This window comes from Dipodomys ordii, unplaced genomic scaffold (genome assembly GCF_000151885.1).
Source record: "Dipodomys ordii isolate 6190 unplaced genomic scaffold, Dord_2.0 Scaffold58, whole genome shotgun sequence".
Classification (NCBI taxonomy): Eukaryota; Metazoa; Chordata; class Mammalia; order Rodentia; family Heteromyidae; genus Dipodomys; species Dipodomys ordii.
The window spans coordinates 9,763,483-9,779,014 of record NW_012267274.1 but is presented as its reverse complement, the minus strand read 5'-3'; positions in this window follow the sequence as shown (position 1 = coordinate 9,779,014).

Genomic DNA, 15,532 nt, shown 5'->3' with positions numbered 1-15,532 from the left:
TCTGAAATAGGAAGTGGTGCTGTGGTTCAAAGTGGTAGAGTACTAGCCTTGAGTACAAAAGCTCAGGGACAGTACTCAGGCAGAGTTCAAGCCCCATGACCAACAAAAAAAAATAAAGAATAAAAAAAAATGAACCAATTGAACATTTTGGGGCTGGGAAGGTGGCTTAGTGGTAGAGTGCTTGCCTAGCATGCATGAAGCCCTGGGTTTGATTCCTCAAGTACCACATATACAGAAAAAAGCCAGAAGTGGCACTGTGGCTCAAGTGGTAGAGCACTAGCCTTGCGCAAAAGAAACTCAGGGACAGTGCTCAGGTCCTGAGTTCAAGCCCCAGGACTGGCAAAAAAAAAAGAATCTGAAATAAATACTGATGCCTTTCTCCCTACCACCACAAACCACTCATTTAAACTACTGCCCCTTTCCCCTTCCCACCCAATCCACCCAGACCTCACACCCAGTTCTGGTAGCTGTGCCCAGTCTACTCACTCCTGTGGGATGATAGGACAGGTGACTGCTATATACTAGGCCAGCTGCTAGATAGGACAGAAGCACAGGCATTGAGCCCACCAACTCCAACATTGCAGGCTGGGCAGTGAGATCCATGACCTAAAAGTGAAAGGTCAAAATGCTCTGGAGGCAGGAGTGGAAGGCAAATGGCTGGGTCACACTAGTTCTCTGGTACCATGCTCCACGCTGCATCCGCAGATTCTGTCACCTGTGAAATGAGTGCCACAGTATTCCTTTTTTTTTTTTGGTCCGGTTGTGGGCCTGAACTCTGGGCCTGGGCGCTGTCCCTTAGCAATTCAGCTTAAGGCTAGTGCTCTACCACTTGAGCCACAGTGCCACTTCCGGCTTTTTCTTTTTGCTTATGTGGTGCTGAAGAATCGAACCCCGGCCTCATACATGCAAGGCAAGCGCTCTACCACTGAGCCACCTTCCCAGCCCCCACAGTATTATTGGACCACATTAATGCCTGGAAGTATGTCCTTGGAACATTTGAAGAATTGACAAAGATACAATTTATTTTTTTAATTTTTTAGCAACAATTTTTCAAATTGTTATCGTAAAGGTGATGTACAGAGGGGTTACAGCTGCATAAGTCAGAGAATGAGTACATTTCGTTTTTAACAGTAGCACCTCTTCCTTCGTTTTCTCCCATTTTTTCCCTCCCACCCACCCCCCTCCTCCACAAGTTGTATAGTTCACTTTCAACATAGAGTCTGGTGAGGATCGCTGCTGACTTAGGTCACCCTCTGTCCCACCATTTCTGTGCTTCCTCTTCCCCTCCCCAAATCAGACAAACTTACATACAAGACAAAAGGCAAAGAAAGCAAAAAGAGTGGCAAAGAAGAAAAAAATGAAGCAAAATGACATAAAACCTTATCTTCCACTTCTTGGAGTTTATTTCAATAAACATCATTTTATATGATCATATGCACATAGCTATTGAGCCTCCTTGGATCTGTGTGAATACCCAGAGTCCTGCATAATTTATCATGTCCAAGTGTATTTTTTTGTCTTTACCATCCAGTGTGTTTACTGGTAGAGTTATAGGCACTTTCCAGTTACAAAAAATGAGGGAACGGCTGGGAATCTGGCTTAGTGGTAGAGTTTGCCCAGCATGCATGAAGCCCTGGGCTCGATTCTTCAGTACCACATAAATAGAAAAAGCCAGAAGTGGATCAAGTGGTAGAGTGTTAGCCTTAAACCAAAGAAGCTCAGGAACAGTGCCCAGGCCCTGATTTCAAACCAGGACTGGCAAAAAAAAAAGAAAAGAAAAGAAAACGAAGGAAACCATGCAAACTATGTTTCTTTGGATCTGGATTACTTTGCTTAATATAATTTTTTCCATTTTCTTATGAATGGTACAATATTCTTTCTGATGGTAGCATAGAATTTTGTACATATATACCATATTTTCTTGATCTATTCATCTGCTGAGGGGCATCTAGGTTGATTCCATATCTTGGCTATGGTAAAAAATCTGCAGTGCACATAGTTGTGCTGGTAGCTTTATTGTATAAATAACTGGATAAATGCCCAGGAGTGGAGTTGCTGGATCATAGGGAAGCTCTATGTTTAGACTTTTGAGGCACCTCTACACTGCTTTCCAGAGTAGTTGAACACGTTTACATTCCACCAACAGTGTAGCAGTATTCCCTTTGACCACATCCTTGCTAGCCTCTGATATTGTTGGTTTTCTTGATAATGGCCATTCTAACTGGTGTAAGGTAGAATCTCAACGTTGTTTTGACTTGCATTTCTTTTATGGTCAGAGATGTGGAACATTTCTTCATGTGTCTATTGGCCATTCTTACTTCTTCTTCTGAGAAGTCTCCCTTTAAGTTTTTAGCCCATTTATTACTTGGGTTGTTGTTTCTTTGAGGGTTTATTTTGGAGGGGTTAATTTTTTGAGCTCTAAGTATATTTTAGATATAAGGCCCTTGCAAAGACACAATTTCACAAAGGCCATTTCCAAATCTCAGAAGAGAACTTTAACTGAAATCTATGAAATTCTGGGTTCTCTCATCTGAAAAAAGAAAAAAATTAAACTGCCTTGTCCAGGATCCCGTGATTCACACCTATAAACCTAGCCAAGCAGGAGGCTGAGATCAAGGATCAAGGTTTGAAGCTAGGCCAGGTAGACAAATCCATGAGACTCTTATCTCCAATAACCAGCAAAGAGCTGGGAGTAGAGGTGTGACTCAAGTGGTAGAATACCAACCTTGAGCACAAAAGCCCAGTGAGAGGGCGAGCCTACCGAGGCCCTGAGTTCAAGCTCTAGTACCAGCATGCGTGCACACATGCGCGTGCGCGCACACACACGCATTAAGCTGCCTTACCTACTTCTCCCCAACTCCCTCTTCCTTCCTTTCACAAAGTTTTTTATGTCTTATTGTTGTTGTTGTTGTTGTCGATCAGGGGGCTTGAACTCTGGGCCTGGGCATATTGCTGAGCTCTTCAGTTCAAGGTGAGCACTCTACCACTTGTGCCACAGCTCCACTTCTGGTTTTCTGTTAGTTAATTGTAGATAAGAGTCTCACGTACTTTCCTGCCTGGGCTGGCTTTGAACCCTCAGATCTCAGCCTCCTGAGTAGTCAGGATTATAGGCATGAGCTATCTGCGCCCAACCACAGCCTAAGTTCTTTGAATAAACTGACCCTACTCCTCCATCTCCTCACTGTTCCTCTCATTCTTAAATCTACTAGATGACTTCAACACCACCTCCTCCAGCCCACCACCACCCTATGCCCACTAAAATCACTCTGCAAGAAGCACCAATGACCTCCTTCTCAGTAAATACCATAGGCTTTTGTCAGTCCTTATCTTAGCTCATGTTTTAGTGACATTTGACACCACTGACCTTTCTGGAAATCCCACTGGCTAGCTTTAACAGCTTGATTCCTCAGGCCCTCATCACACCGCGAGACCTGCCTGCCTTGCTGACTAATGCTTCCTTCTACAAGCCCTCACATATCCATCCACACTCTCCAGGGCCAGCCTGGGGTCTCTGCTCATCCCATCAGTCCCCTGATGTCACCTGCATCCCCTGGTGACACAGTGCCTCCCAAACTGCTAGCAGACTCGTCTTCCACAACATCCCCTGGGCCATCAGCATCAAGTCCAAGCTGAACTCCACTCCATCCTGCTCCAGTGAAGGCACATACCCAGAGTTCTTCATATACACACTCAGGTGATCAACTCCTTCTCAAACCTTGTACCAGAAGGAAACAACTTGATTTCTCTGAATTCTTGTCTCTTACAATTAGGCAAAGACCTTAGAATCTGTCATTTGCTGCCCCCTCCCTCTTTTTTTTCCGGGCCTGGGGCTTGAACCCTGTGCCTGGACACTGTCCCTGAGCTTCTTTGGCTCAAGGCTAGTTCTCTACCACTTGAGCCACAGCATCACTTCTGGCTTTTTCTGAGTAGTTTATTAAAGATAAGAATCTCACAGACCTTCCTGCCCAGGCTGGCTTTGAACCAGGACCCTCCAATCAGCTAGGATTACAGGTATGAGCCGTGGGCACCTGGCTTTATTTGCCTTTTTGTCCTAGCTTAAGCCAGTAAGTTCAGAGCCAAACATAGACCTCCATCGTAAGAAATAAATTTATTTCTGACTTCTGTTTCCTTATCTCCTTTTCTTCCTTTATCATTTGTGTGTCCCTGTGGTTCTGATGCATGTCTTTCCTATAACACTGCCCGTGCCCCATGGAAGCTGGTAGAACACAAGGCCTATTCCATCCTTATCTCAGCAGGAGCCAAAGCCCTTATCCAGCTCTCAATCAACTCTAGCACCCATTCTGAATGCTGGAGCCTCCTCCTGCCCCCAGCCCTGGCCAGCAACAGAGGTCAAGGACATAAGCAATGAGCCTGGCCCAGGTGGTCCAAGGAAGGGCCCTGGCCACCTCCCACTGCCCCTTGCATGGCAGATATGCTCAGTAAAGGGGCTAGCTGACAGAATGGAGGAGTAAATGTCATTTAAGCAGAGACTCCCAGTAGAGGGAGTACCAGGGAGGCCCTACAATGGCCCCCTCAAAGCCACAGCTTCACATGCAAGGGTGGAGGAGGTGAGATGGCTTTCTGACGCTGTGTGGTGGTCTGCTGATGCCACACTGCCCCAGGCAGAAGATTGACAGAGATTTCATGGGTGCTTTCTGGAAACCACTGAAGTACCCAGCTGCTACTAAGCAATGACTGCTCTCAGACAGTCATCACCTAGGAGAACAAAAGGTATGTAGAGAGGACTTGCTCCCAGCCAAGCAACCCCAGCTCTGCTTATCTGAGACCCAACTCTAACCAACTCACAGGTATATACACAGAATATACGAGTTTTAAGCTTGTCCTGAGGTTGTTTGTGACACCATAACAAGTAGCTGAATCAATGTAAGCTCTCATTCCTATTCTTAGGATCCTTACAGACAGGAACTCCTTATACATTGCCATCTCTTCATGTCTCTGAACAGCTACTGACCCAAGGAAGAAAGGATGGAAGGAGGAAGGCAAGGAGGGATGGAAAGAAGGTGAGAAGTAGGAGAGTCTGAGCTCCCTTCAATCAGCTTGGAAATGCTGACCTCAGCAAAAGAGGCACCAGGCACACTTGGATAGTGAAACTCTCTTTCTGGACTAGAACATATGCTTTGGCCACAGTTATCCCATAAGCCATCGTCCCAGCCCTAGTCTCAAAAGTCTCAAATGCTTACTCGTCAGCCTGCAATTTGATGGAGGCCATAAAGCCATCTCTGTTTGCTTCAGTCCCCGTGACAGTCGGGCAGGCTTAGGCTGGTGCATAACTGGGTGCATAGTACCACAGCCAACCCACCACATGAGCCTGCTAATCACACCCAGCTGATACTTGCCATTCACCAGTGAAAAACATTCCACAGTGTCTCATTAAAACTGGGAGAAGGATTAAGAGGTCCCTTTCTTGATTAATGACTTTCTCTGCCTGAGAGATATAATCCTATCTCTAACCCCAAATAACTAGAAACAAAATTAAATTTCTGCCATGAGATCATTCTAGGCACGTGTTCCACCATGCCCCTAAGTCTTTTCTTTACATATTTTATCCAGCTTAAAGGCACAAGATATTCTGAGTCCCCCAAACCAGAACTGCTTTGCAGTAAGAAGCAGCAGGGGCTGAAAGGAGTTTTCCTGGCTTTCCCAAGACCCTAATGAGTTTATATTTGTAAAAGAAGAACCACTTCCCCTTAGGTAAACTCACATACAAGTATACAATGTAGCTTCTAGAGCTACATAAGAAAGAAAACTGGGCGCTGGTGTCTTACCCCTATAATCCTCTCTAGTCAGGAGGCTGAGATCTGAGGATCACAGTTCAAAGACAGCCCAGGCAGAAAAGTTGCTAAGATTACAATCTCTAATTAACCTACAAAAAGCCAGAAGTGGAGGAGTGGCTTAAGTGGTAAAATGCCAGCCTTGAGCAAAATATCCACAGGAGAGTTGAGGCCCTGAGTTCAAGCCCCAGCAGCACACACAAACAAAAATCAGAAACAAATGCTTCCATCCTTGGGGGTGAGCAGAGGTGGAAAAATAATGCAGTGTGTGTGTGTGTGTGTGTGTGTGTGTGTGTCTGTGTGTGTGTGTGTGTCTGTGTGTGTGTGTGTGTGTGTGTGTGTGTGTGTCTGTCTGTCTGTCTGTGTGTGTCTGTGTGTGTGTGTGTACTGTTGGTTAGAAAAGAAATCTATTGCATTAAAAGATGAAAGCCAGTCCAGATTAGTGAGTAAAATTGGAACGTATTAAGTCACAGAATTCAGAGAAAAGCATAGTGGGAAAGCAGATTAGATAAGGGAAAGGAGATAGTGAGCTGTTCCCATTCCGGCAATAATCACACAGGGAGTTTAAAGCAGCCTGTAAGTAGAATCTGATCACATAATATCTTCTTGCCTGGAACTACTAAAAACAAAAAAAATATCTGGACCAAGAGACTGAACATTGGGCAGTGAAAGACAGGAACCCCAGAGAGTCAGGAAACAGACGAAATAGACAATTATTCCCAGAGCTGTCTTACCAGTCTCCAGACCGCAGCAGAGTGTGAACCACCAGAAAACCAGCATTGGCGCGGTGGCTCAAGTGGTAGCCTTGAGCTGAAGAGCTGAGGGACTGCACCCAGGCCCCGAGTTCAAGCCCCACTACCAAAAAAAAAAAGTGTGTGTGTGGGGGGGGGTGTTCCCCAGAGGAGACAGCTCACAGAGGAAAAGCTCCAAAGACAGCAATCCTGATCAGCACGTGCATGTATGGACACACCCCAAGACCAGGGAATGGCCCATTCAGAAAAATTACACTCCACCATGCTCACACAGGCCTGGGAAAGAGCTGTGTCCCGTCATGGGGTGGGGTCAGGCTTCAGTAGTGAGAACAGGCCCAATGAGTCATAAAAGCAAGGCCTTAAAGGATCAGCTGTTTCTAAATAAGGTGACCGTACCCCAGAACAATGCTCAACAACATTTACAAAATCTAACACCTGGGCTGGGAATGTAGCTTAATGGTCGCCTAGCATGCATGAAGCCCTGGGTTTGATTCCTCAGTACCACATAAACAAACAAACAAACAAAAAAACAGAAGTGCCACTGTGGTAGAGTGCTAGCCTTAAGCTAGCTTAGAGACAGTGCCCAAGCCTTGAGTTCAAGCCCCAGGACTGGCAAAAAAAAAAAAAAATCTAACACCTAAATGGTAAAATTCAAAAATCTGGAATCTAACAGAAAATACACATCCAGAAAAGCAGAAAACTATCCCAGTTTAAAGAGAAAAATCATCTACTTTAATTTATCTAGAATTAACTATATTTCATATGCTTGAAAAGTAGCCACCTCCCAACTTCTCTGAGGCCAGTATTACCCTGATGTAAACCTAACACATTTGAGACACATACACATATATGCATATATGTGTGTGTGTATTATATATATATATATATATATATATATATATATATCTCCCTCATAGAAACAAATGTCAAAATTCTAAACAAAAGTTTATATCAAATAAAACACGATAGAGCCAGGTATGGTGGAGCATGCTGTAATCCCAGCTTGTAAGACAGAGACAGGAGAATCAAAGTCCAAGACCAGCCCAGTAAAGGGTTAGCAAAACCCTGCCTCAATAACATGCTAAACAAATGGTGCTTTCCTGTGGTTTCAGCCACTCAGGAGGCAGAGGTAGAAGGGTAGGAGAATTGTGGATTAAAGCCAACCTAATCAAAGTTAGAGTGATATTTTATCTGAAAAACAAACTTAAAAAAGGCAAAAAGGCTGGGCACAGATGGCTCACACCTATATTGAGGCTGAGATCTGAGGATTATGGTTCAAAGCCAGCCCAGGCAAGGAAGTCCGTGAGACTCTTATCTCCAATTAACCACCAGAAAACCAGAAGGGAGCTATGCCACAAAGTAGTATAACGCTCACCTACCACAGACTTCTGTGAATCATAGTGGTGACTCCAGAGTATGACACCAAAACGAATACTTCATCAAAACTAAATCCTGCCTTTCAAAAGAGTCTCTCAAGAGAATGAAAAGACAAGCCACAGACAGGAAGAAAACGTTTACAAAACATATATTCCATAAAGGTCCTCTGTACTGGTTCTATGAAGAAGTCTCAAAACTCAATGGTAAGAACAACTAAACTATTCTTTTCCTCCTCCTCTTCATCCTTCTCCTTCTCCTTCTCCTCTTTTTCTTCCTCCTCCTTCTCTTTTTCCCTCTCTTCCTCCTCCATCTTATTCTTGTGTGAGTAACAGTACTGGGCTTGAACTCAGGACTGGAGACTGCCCCTTAGCTTTCTTTGCTCAAGACTAGGGCTCTACCACTTGAGTTACACCTCCCTTTCGTACTAGTTAAGTGGAAATGAGTCTCATGGACTTTCCTGCCTAAGCTAGTTTTGAACCAGATTATAGGATTAAGCCACCAGTATCCCACCCAAACTATTATTTTAAACTGATCAAAATATTCTGGCACACATTTCACCAAAGATGACAGATTGGGGGAGATAAACACATGGGGAAAATGTCAACATCACTGTCATTAGCTATGCCATTCCAGTTTTGTGTTACTGAAACAAAACACCTGAGTCTGGGAAAGTTTATAAAGTTACCTCATCTTTTCATTTTGCCAAAACCCAGTTGTCCATATGGGTGTAGGTCTACTTTTCTGTTCTGTTCTATTATGTTATTTTCTGGTCTATTTGTGTATTTTTTATTTTTATGATACTGTTACCATCTTGATTACTGTAACTTTCTCCAATTTTGATCTTCTGTTTCAAAGAGGTGTTAACAGGCTATGGTCCTGGTTTAAGGCTGAGGGCTTGCATCTGGTAAGGGCTTCTTGATTGACAGAGTACCAGCATGGCCTTAGGGCATCACATAGAAAGACACAGCAAATACGGGAGTATGTTTTACAGTCTCTCTCCCTCTTTTTACTCCATCTTAGAAAGCTCCAAATGATTATCTGCTTCTAATAGGCTCCCAAAAAGCCGCCTCTAAACACCATAGTTAGATTAGGTTTCCATTTTCTTCTTGCTTCAAAATGGGGATTAAATTTCAATATACGAGTCCTTAGGGGACACACTCAACTCATATCCAAATCATTTGGGAATTAAAAACTGCAATGAGATATCACTATACACATATTAGAATGTTTAATATAAAAAGGCTGAACTTACAAAGTATAGGATGTAAAGAAACATAGAACACATACTAGTAGTTGAAAAGTCTTTGGAAAACATCTTGATAGGTTTGGGGGGGGAGTGCTTTGTTTTTCTTTTTTAGTTTCTACCCTGATCTATTGAACCAGAACTACTATGGGGCTGAGACCCAGAAAGCCCTCTGGGTGATCCTGATCCCACACTGGAGTTTGAAAGTCACTGGTCTAAGAAAACAGCCAGTGTGCACTAATGAAATACTCAAGTGCCCACCTCTTAAGTCCACTGGTACCAGGTGTTTCTATTGATTACTGCTTTAACCATGCTGGCAGAAGATTCTGGAATTCCTTCTTTTGCTAGCATATCAGGGATTGAACCCAGGGCCTCATGCCTACTTGGCAAGGCATTCTCCCATTCCTTCTCATTCTCTCATGCCTTCTGGAACACTGTTGACTGATCTCAGCACAGGCCAGGGAACACTTTAAGGGAATTTTTTTTAAGTTGGTGCTAAATTCAACTGAAGTCTCTCTCTCTTCTTCTTCTTCCTTCCCTCCCTCTTTTCCTCCCTTCCTTTGTTTCTTTCTTCTTTCCCTTTCCTTCCTTCCTTTCTCTTTCTTTCCTTCCTCCCTCCCCTCCTTCTTCCTTTCCAATGCTACAGACTAAAGTCAGAGCTTAGCACTTACAGATAGTTTTTAAAATGTTAAACACACATTTACTATGCAATCTAACCATCCACTCCAGTCTCCCAAGAGAACTGAAACCATACATACATAAAGACCCTTGCACAAATGTTCATAGCTGCTTTAGGTTAAAAGCCCCCAAACTGGAATCAACCTGATGTCCACCAACATGTGGATGGATAAACAAATTGTGCTGTAGCCATACCATAAAATTCAACAAGTGATAGAGCACTTGCCCATCAACTGCAAGGCCCTGAGTTCAAACCCCACCACTACCAAAAACAAAGGGAACAAACTATGAATGCACACAATCCCAAAATATACTCAAACTCACTAAAACAGTACACAGTCTTACACACGTGGGTAAGTGCTAGATAATCCCACTCACTTAAAATTCTTGTAAAAATGTAACAGTTTGGACAGAAAAATTACTGTTTGGGGATTTTGTAGGAAGGGAAGAAAAAGGGACATGAACAATAGATTGCCAACTTTGGAGATGGATGAATATGCTCTTTTTTATTATTATTGACCTGGTCCTGGTCCTAGGGCTTGAACTCAGGATCTGGGCAGTGTCCCTGAGCTTTTTTTTTTTTTTTAGGCCGGTCGTGGGGCCTGAACTCTGGGCCTGGGCGCTGTCCCTCAGCTCTTCACCTCAAGGCTAGCGCTCTACCACTTGAACCACAGCACCACTTCCGGCTTTTTTTTTCTTTTTGCTTATGTGGTGCTGAGGAATCAAACCCAGGGCCTCATGCATGCAAGGCAAGTGCTCTACCACTAAGCCACCTTCCCAGTCCCCTGAGCTTTTTTTTTTTATCAAGGCTGGTGCTCTATCACTTTGAACCACTGCTCCACTTCTGGTTTTCAGGGGGTTAATTGGAGATAAGAGACTGACAGGCTTTCCTGCCTGGGCTGGCTTGGAACCAAGACCCTCAGATTTCAGCCTCCTGAATAACTAGGGTTACAGTTGTGAGCCACCCAGCCACAATAATACTTGAATGAGAATAAAAGTACATGCAAATTTATAGAATGGTCACAAAGACCTGGCCAGCCCCACTCTGAAGAAGGCCAGAGGAGGGCACCCAAGGGACGGTGAAGGACAGAGGGGCGGAGGAACTGCATGCGTTCTCTGAGGCTCCTAGGGTCCCCAGACCAGTTGGCTGTCTCACTGATGGGGTGTGGCTACGAAGACATTCCCTAAACATTTGGGGATCAGCTCTTGTAGGCTCCCTTTCCTATAGGGAAAGGCAGCTGACTCTGTCATGTTTCTAAACTTAAGTTTTGGAGGGCCCTGACTGGTCCCCCCACTTCTCACATCCATTCCCAAGTCCCTGCACAGATGACTAAATTTTAGGACTATCAGAAAGCAGGGACCAAGACAGCCATCTCATATTTCTCTGCCACATGCAAGAGATGACCCTGCCACCCCTGTGTGCTCTCAGAAGAGTGAGTGCTCCTAGAAAAGCTGCTCTGTGTGCAGCTCTGAGAGCATTTGTGTTCCCTCACACCACAGCCAGAAGCACCATCATGTTCTGCTAGGGGTAGTTAACACGGTAACACTCTGAAAGGAGTTCTCTGGCTTCCCATCACGCACTGTCTCATTTGATGCTCCTCGCAGATCTCTGAGGGGCTCCTTGTATCTGTACAGTGTAGAGCGAGAAGCAGATACCTTAACTGACCACAGGACAAATACATTCAGACTCCTCTAACTCCACCAGCCATGTTCTGTCTCCATTCACCTCGGGCCAGATTCAGGAGGAAAGCGGGCAGAGATGCCTTCAAAAAGCCATCACGGCCGGGTGCCAATGGCTCACACCTGTAATGCTAGCTATTCAGGAGGCTGAGATCTGAGGATTGTGGTTCAAAGCCAGCCTGAGGAGTGAAGTCTGTGATACTCTTATCCCCAATAAGTAGCACTGTGGCTCAGAGTGGTAGAGCACTAGCCTTGAGCTGAAGAGCACTCGGGCCTAGAGTTCAAGCCCCACGACCGACAAAAAAGAAAAAAGCCATCATGGTTCCCAGCATCGTCAGATAGGGCTGCACATAGCCCTATTTTGAGACTGTCTCCTGGGGTTTTGTACTTTTTCCTCAAACTCCTTAAAACCCAGGACTTCTCCCATCTCAAGGAAGGACTTCCAGGACACGGGACTCTCTTGGCCCAAGAGACCTTGGATGGTTGGCATGTCTCCCAAATGGTCACCCTCATTCTGGACAAAACATCAAGGCCAGACAGAGATGGCCAGACTCAGTCAAGCACATGACATGGTCTACGATCACCAAAATGTGACACAGGGCCAGCTTTGGCTACTTAACCTCACTCTGCCCTCTGAGGGCAGCGTGTGGACTGAGTTTCCTCTCTCTGGCCCACAAAGGCCTGGGAGTTAGAGAAAGACAGTTGGTGTGCAGCAATTCATAATCAATTTACGCTGTCTGAAATGTCCCTCGGGGTCAGTATCACCCTTCACCCAGTTAATGATTTGAAGAACACCTCTGATCACTAGAAGCAGGATGGAGACGTCCCCCTCTCACCCTTCAGTGGGAATGAGCGATGAGTCTCCGTGCAGCCGACGCCCCCGGCTCTCCCCACATATGTACACGCTGCAACCTTGGCTTTAATTAGTCTCTGTCTTCACAGGAAATAATTGTATCTCTGCTCTGGATTTCATTCATAAGATCACTTACATTGAAAAGCATAGGCTTTTTATTGACTCACTCAACTTACTGCAGGGCCACATGGTTCACTCAAAATAGAGCAAGACAGCATGAGTACTAACCCAGCAGGAACATGGGGAAAGCTGACAGTGATGGGAGCCTGGCAGGGAGCTGATTGTGTGTGTGTGTGTGTGTGTGTGTGTGTGTGTGTGTGTGTGTGTGTGTGTCTGTCTGTCTGTCTGTCTGTGTCTGTGTCTATGTGTCTGTCTGTCTGCCTGCCTGCCTATCTGCCTATACACAGACTTGAACTTAGACCTCACGCACAAGGCTAATGCTCTACCATTAGAGGCACAACTCAAGTTCTGGTTTTTTGGTAGGTAAGTGGAGATTAAGAGTCTCAAAGACTTTGCTGCCAAGGCTAGCTTTGAACTTTGATCCTCAGATCTCAGCCTCCTGAGCAGCTAGGATTATAGGCATGTACCACCAATCCCCAGTTAGCCAGTTGCTTTTTAATAACTATCCACTCTCCACCTCCAAGTATCTGAGAGACTAGAGGGAGGGTAGAGATAAGCAAGAGGCAAAGATGCTACCTGACTACCCACCTACCCAGGCTCTTAGGCTCAGCTCTACTTTTCCAGATGTTATGAATGAGAAGCTAGGATTGAGAGGCTATTTGTAGTTCCTGTTGGCTCCAACACTGTAAACTTCCTCATGTGGCAAGAGGACATGTATTGAGCACTCACTAGCCTGAAACCCAGATGCCCCATGGGATCCCTCAAGAAAGGCTAGAGAGGAAAGAGCCAGATGCTAGCTCTTCACTGCATAAACTTCAAGGAGACACATCATAATCCTTAATGTATGCAATAATTAGCTGCTAGGCACAAGAGGTACCTTGAATGCCATCCTAAAAGATGTGGCTCCTGAGGGCTGGCTCAGGTAATACAGAGGGTCTTCCACCAGGACCAAGTGCCCTTGTGCCCAAGCATGGAGCCTCTGACCCAGTGCGGGCTGGTCACAGTGCCATTACTCACCTGAGCTTCTGTTAACGAGGTGGTCCCATGGAGGACACCCACATTTATCATCTGATTAGGAAAGATTATCTATTTTTAGATAAAACATATATCCCCTAACAGGGATGGACAGTTATAAATAACTTGGAGGACTCTAGCTGATGCCCAAAACATCATGATTTAGGCTGAAAGAAAAAGGCTTTGTGATCACTGTCCCTTCGCTTTCCCCACCACATTTTTCATGTTTAGGCACTGTCACCCCAGGTAAGTGATCACCTTGGCTGCATCCCATTTCCTCACAAGCTAAGGGGAGGAAGAACTGTCACCATCAAACAGGGGAGACCAGGACTCAAGGAAGGAGAATCAGGGGTCCGGGACCTTTGCCCGGCCATCAGTTAATTAGTCCACCTCTAATTTATGGCTTATAGAGATGGCTTCAAGTAAGGTCTCTACTCAAGTTAGCTGATAAAGGAGAGATAAGCTCTAGTTAAGCATTCCTCAAAGGTCCATGTATGAAGGGCTTGGTCCCCAGGCCATGCTGCTGTCTGGGATGGTGGAGCTTGAAGAGGCAGAGCCTAGCCAAGCTAGGCTCATACCTGTAATTGAGAGCATCACAGTTCAAAACCAGCCAAGTCAGAAAACTCTGTGAAACTCTTATCTCCAATTAACCAACAAAAAATCCATAATTGGAGCTGTGACTCAAGTGGTAGAACATAAGATTTGAACAGAAAAGCCAAGCCTGAGGCTCTGAACTCAAACTTAGCACACACAAAAAAGTCAAAATGGTTCAATATGATATTTGGGGTAATTATAAGTGAGAAAGTATAAAAATATATACAGGAAGTAAGGTTTCTATACCTCAAACTGGTGATATGAAAACACCAAAAGACAGTTATATGTTTAAAAAATGTAGTACCTACATTAGCAATTAAAAAACTAAACAGAGATACTCAACACTAAAGCTAAATAAAATGGAATTCTAAAGACTAGTAATAAAGCAATAATCTCATAATTCTTATTCAACATAGTGCAATAAGACAAGAAAAATACAAGGCATAGAGATAAAAAGAAATAGAACTGCCTCTATTTACAGACGATGCAGCTATGTATATTCCCAACAAATTTATGAAAATCACTAGAAATAACATGACTTTAGCAAGGTTGCATCATATATGCATAATAAAAATCAAGTGTAGTTTTATATATTAGCAATGAGCATATCAATATGGAAATCAAAAACACAAACTCCATTTAAAATTGCTCAGGAAAAAAATGAAATAATTAGATGCAAACATAATTTCAGTTACCAAGCAAAAACTACAAAATGCTGATGAAAGAAATCAAAGGCTGGCTAAGAAAATGAAGAGCTTTTCATGTTGAGTTAAATGTCATCATGGAGTAAATCGGTTTAACAGGTATCTACAGACATTCCTGCCTAACAGCCACCGAATATATGTTCTTCTCAGCAACCCATGGAACTCTTTCCAACATAGATCAAAATGCAAGTCTTCACCAATACAAGAAAAACTGAAATAACTCCCTAAATTTTATCAGACTACAACGGAATAAAATTAGAAATCAACAGTAAGAAAAACAGAAAATATCCAAGCCCAGGGAGATTGGACACCTTCGAATGATCAGTGGGTCATTGAAAAATGAAAAGGAGATTTTTTTTTAATTACTAGAATCAAATAAAAAAGAACACACAATTTACCAGAACCTTTTGGAGCACAGCAAAGACATTGCTAAAATGAAAGTTGAGAGTTATAAACACATACATTATAAAATCAGAAGGCTGAAATCTAAGGATCTAAGTTGAAGCCAACTTGAGCAAGATAGTCTGTGAGACTCTTATCTCCAATTAACAACCCAAAACAGGAAGTGGAGTGGTAGCTCAAGTGGCAGAGTGCTAGCCTTGAGTGTAAAAGCTAAGGGAAAGCACCCAGCCCTGAGTTCAAGCTCTAGTACCAACACACACACAGACACAGACACAGACACAGACAGACAGACAGACAGACACACACACACACACACACACACA